The following is a 5,278-nucleotide window of genomic DNA, read 5'->3' on the forward strand; positions in this document are numbered from 1 at the left end:
TTTTGTCATGGGGTTAGCACTAAGCACTTTTGTTACTTTCTCTTATTGAATTACTTTGAAGGTTACAACTTGAATTTGTCTTTACAAGAGTTGTTTTTTAGCTCATTTTCAACAATGGTTGTTAATTTTCTTGTCTTTTTTTTTTTTAACCCTCCTCAACACTCTACACACTTCTTTTGCTCTTGCTTTCACATGCAGGACTCTAGTATTTAGTTAGCTCACAATTGTCAAAATTTGTTATACTATAAATTGAGAGAGTTTCCATATATCTTCTTAGTGTTTTGATCAGGATGAAATCTTTAGTGTTTTTCAAGTTGTTAGGAGTATTGGCTTTTTTTTCTATGTTATATGGTGGTGTTCATTGTAAAGAGTGTACAAACATTTATACTCCATTGTCATCACATACTTTTAGATATGAGTTATTGTCTTCAAAGAATGAAACTTTAAAACAAGAGATTTTTAGTCATTACCATTTGACTCCTACCGATGATTCGGCCTGGCTTAACTTGCTTCCTAGGAAGGTGTTGAGGGAGGAAGACGAGTTTGATTGGGCTATGACGTATAGAAAGATGAAGAATTCGGGTGGTCTTGGAGAAGTTTATGGTTTGTTGAATGAGGTTTCACTCCATGATGTGAGATTGGAATCAAATTCAATGTATGGAGTTGCTCAGCAAACTAATTTGGAATACTTGTTAATGCTTGATGTTGATAGATTGGTTTGGAGTTTTAGGAAAACAGCTGGTCTGGAGACTCGTGGTAAGCCATATGGAGGTTGGGAGAAACCAGAGATGGAGGTTCGAGGTCATTTTGTTGGTTAGTTCTACTTTCTATCTTTCAGCATTTGATTTATGGATGAATTTTGGTTGTTCGCGATACAGTGAGGATTCAAGCCTCAACTCACATGATTCAAGAATCAAACTTTATGAGTTTCTGAATGTTACTTTGAGAGACAACTACTTGTATATTCCAATATGTTCAGTTTTATGCAAACTCGTATCGCTTAGCTGACAGTTTGCTGTAACTTGAAGGTCATTACCTTAGTGCCACAGCACAGATGTGGGCTAGCACCTACAATGACAGTCTTGGAGAGAAAATGTATGCTGTGGTTTCTGCACTAAATGAATGCCAGGAAAAGATGGGTACAGGGTATCTTTCTGCCTTCCCATCAGAGCAATTTGATCGCGTTGAAGCTATACAACCAGTCTGGGCACCGTATTATACAATTCATAAGGTAGATGTTCAATTCTTGCTTCTTAACGCCATTTATGCTCCGCTTAACTAAATTGGACTTTGACAGATAATGGCAGGTCTTTTGGATCAGTATGCTTTAGCTGGCAATCCAAAAGCTTTGAATATGACTACATGGATGGTTGATTACTTCTACGATCGGGTGCAAAATGTGATCACCAAGTATACTATTCAAAGGCACTGGGATTCGTTAAATGAAGAATTTGGTGGCATGAATGATGTTCTTTATAGGCTGTACAGAATAACAGTACAGTCTAACCTTTCCTGTCCTAATATCTAAAACTTAACTAATTTGATTTTGCAAATTGCAGCTTTCCTTAGCACAATGTTTTGTCATTAATCGCCTCACATAAGCAACAATATGCATATATCATACTCTTTGTGATTATCTGAATAATCTTACTTTTATCATCCTCTAAATGCTGTTGCAGGGTAATTCAAAGCACCTAGTGTTGGCTCATCTTTTTGACAAACCATGCTTTTTAGGACGCTTAGCTGTTAAGGTATAAATCCCCGTTCTCCACATTCTCACATTGTAACATACTAAATATCGACTGGTATCTATTACCATTACTTGCTATGATTCAACTAATTGCTGTGTTGACTATAATCGAAGCACCTCATTCGCACATTTGAGAACGAACCAAGTTATTTACTGGGAAAGTCATTTCTGTTTCTTAATTTTTGTATAACTAAATTTGATTTTTAATCTTGTAATTTCTGTTTTTCTTTTGGTTTAGGCTGATCATATATGATCCATGATTACAATATATAGTTGTGTGTGTAATATCTTTCCCCTATCTCTTCTGTTAGGCTGATGACATATCGAATTTTCATGCAAATACACACATTCCAATTGTTATTGGATCACAACTGCGTTATGAGATTACTGGTGATCCAATTTCTAAGGTAAATGTTTTTGATTTTGGAAAACTATCTTTTCAGGAGTAAGTTCTGTAGTCCTGGTGTTTCCACTGGTTTACTTAGGAGTAAATGCAACATTTTTTTTCTTTAGGAAATTGGGATGTTCTTCATGGATATTGTCAATTCTTCCCACGTCTACGCAACTGGAGGGACATCAGCCGATGAATTTTGGTAGTACAGTCTAAAAAATCTAACGGAGATGAACAGTTCTATTTATTTGTTTACTATTAAGCATAGTATGCACAAAGTTAATTCCTTTGTTTGGCTTACTTGATTTAAAGTTCTTTGTATCTCCCCTTCTCTTTGATACCAACCTGAGCAGGTCTGATCCGAAGAGGTTAGCAAGCAAGCTAAGCAAAGAGACCGGAGAATCGTGTACTACCTATAATATGCTAAAGGTGCGCTCATTGGTTTTTTTTGTGTGTTGTTTCCTATTTCGCTCGTAGGGGAAGAGAGTGTTTATTTATGGAAAAATGTGAATCATTTGTAGGTTTCCCGCCACTTGTTCAGATGGACGAAAGAAATAGCATATGCTGATTATTATGAACGCGCATTAACAAATGGTGTGCTCAGTATCCAAAGGGGCAGAGATCCTGGAGTGATGATATATATGCTTCCACTTCGACCGGGTGCTTCCAAAGCTCAGACCTACCATAAATGGGGATCGCCGTTTAATGACTTTTGGTGTTGCTATGGAACAGGTGTTGGAATAAATACACTCTGATCTTACGCCCTTCTGTCTTTTTTTTATAGTCGTGGTGTCCATACTAGTGTACGGACACCTAGATAATTCTATGGGTAGTTGCTACCTCCTACCAGTATAAGTACCAGGTAACTCTGTCTATCAAAGATTGGACATACGGGACCCTACTTTTCTTGCAAAGAACAATCTTCTCTATGCCCCTGGCACAGCAAATATATTTATGTCTGCAACAAAATTTTGTGATTTTCTGAGTTTACCCCCAAAGATCTATAGCTTAAAAAAATGGAATGAATTTAAGTTGTATTTTCCCATTTTCCTCTATAGGGATTGAATCATTCTCCAAATTGGGAGATTCTATTTATTTCGAAGAGAAAGGGAATTCTCCTGGGCTCTACATCATCCAGTATATATCTAGCACTCTTGATTGGAAATCTGAGCAAATTGTGGTGAGTCAGAGTGTAGACCCTGTTGTTTCGTGGGACAATCGCCTTCTAGTGACAATAACAGTGTCATCAAAGGGGGTACGCATTCTAATTTACTTTGTTCCTTTATTCATTTGTTGGAACTTGTAATATTTGATAGAATGCACTACTCCAATTTCCGAGCCTCAAAATGACATTTTTGACTTTAGCCCACTGATATACTTAAGCCGCTCCTGTTTTGAACATAACTTGTTGTGATTAATAATTCTTTCAGAATGAAACTAGTGCACCATCTACATTGAATCTGAGGATACCAAGTTGGACAGATTCAAGTAGTGCAAAAGCATCCTTGAACGGGGAGAATTTATCTCTACCTCCACCAGGTAACTTCCTATCGATCACCAAGGGTTGGGGCTCAGGTGAAAAAATCAACATGGAGCTTCCTATGAATCTTCGAACAGAGGCTATTAAAGGTGATAATTAAGATTTTTCTTTGTCCGATCAATGTTATATGTCTCTATTCAAAAAAACTATTGGATCATACATTATAGCTACTAACACACTCTTCTAAATGGTGCTTTAGATGACCGTCTAGAATATGCATCGATACAGGCAATTCTTTATGGTCCATATATACCTTCTCGCGGGCCATTCTACTGGCGATTGGGATATTGAAAAAAAATCCACTTCTCTCTCAGATTTGATAACTCCAGTTCCATGGGAGTATAATTCTTATCTAATATCTCTAACACAAGAATCTAGTAATGAAACATTTGTCATGACAAGCACGAACCGCTCTATTCAAATGGAGAAGTACCCTGAAACCGGAACAGATTCTGCTGTCAGTGCTACCTTCAGAATCATCTCAAATGACAAACAATCTGTCAATCTTTCCGAACCAAAAGATTTTATCGGACTACTAGTCATGTTAGAGCCCTTTGATTTCCCTGGAATGTTCATAACTCATCTAGGAAATGGCACAAGTCTCGGGATCACACAGTCCTCGGATGGCATTTGGTCGTTGTTCCGTTTGGTTGCAGGATTAGATGGGAAGGACGGGACAGTTTCGTTAGAATCTGATGACAAAAGTGGTTGCTTCATGTATAGTGGTGTGGACTACAAAGATGTATCAAGTGTCAAGCTTAACTGCAATTCGAAGTCGTCCTTCGATGCTGAATTCAAACAGGCAACAAGTTTTATGTTAGGAAATGGGATTACCCAGTATCACCCTATCAGCTTTGTGGCAAAAGGTGCTAAGAGAAACTTTCTTTTGGCACCATTACTCAGCTTCAAAGATGAATCTTATACTGTGTATTTCAACATTCAATCATAGTGGTTTCAAATAATAATAACGCTAATTAACTGGTCGTTTGGCTGATTTTATTAACGAAATTCCCAACTCCCCCAACATATAAGTTTTCGTGCAAGTTATACAATGTTTGGTAGTTCAAGAAAAAATTATCCCCGCAATTGGTTGGTCTTGTTAAACTCAGCATGGTACTAAATGTTGTATAGAGTAAATTTGTAAGAACAAGATACCATAAGGATGGTCTTAAATTTTTGCCCCTCATATTGATGATCGTTAACTTTTGTCCTTACATAATTTTAATAAAAAATAAATTGACCAAAATACCCTCCTAATTCTTCCATATGTTCGGCAAACTACTAGTGTAGATGAGATTAATATTAGAGAAAAAAAATATATATGCAAGATATGTCGAGACATTAATAAGGAGTCCATATGGCTTTATGGAATTAAATTCGGGTAAGTAGAACTCTCAAAATTGATTGGAAGAGATATGTCGAGACGTCAAAGGGAATATGTTGTCTTATAAAAAAGTGACTTTTCTCGGATTTCCGAGATGTAGTACTTTCGACTATCCCACTATAGCTGGAAGCGTCCCACTATAGCGGTGTGCATACTGTTATAGCAGGGTAAGTTCCGCTATAGCGGGCTGGGCTGCTATAAAGGGGCGAAATA

General features: G+C 37.2%; 1 pseudogene; it reads left to right on the plus strand.

The window, feature by feature from the left end:
- Positions 1-288: 288 nt before the first annotated feature.
- Positions 289-4,633, plus strand: LOC125845572 (uncharacterized; annotated as a pseudogene).
- Positions 4,634-5,278: the final 645 nt, after the last annotated feature.

The sequence above is a fragment of the Solanum stenotomum genome, chromosome 11 (genome assembly GCF_019186545.1).
Source record: "Solanum stenotomum isolate F172 chromosome 11, ASM1918654v1, whole genome shotgun sequence".
Taxonomy (NCBI): Eukaryota; Viridiplantae; Streptophyta; class Magnoliopsida; order Solanales; family Solanaceae; genus Solanum; species Solanum stenotomum.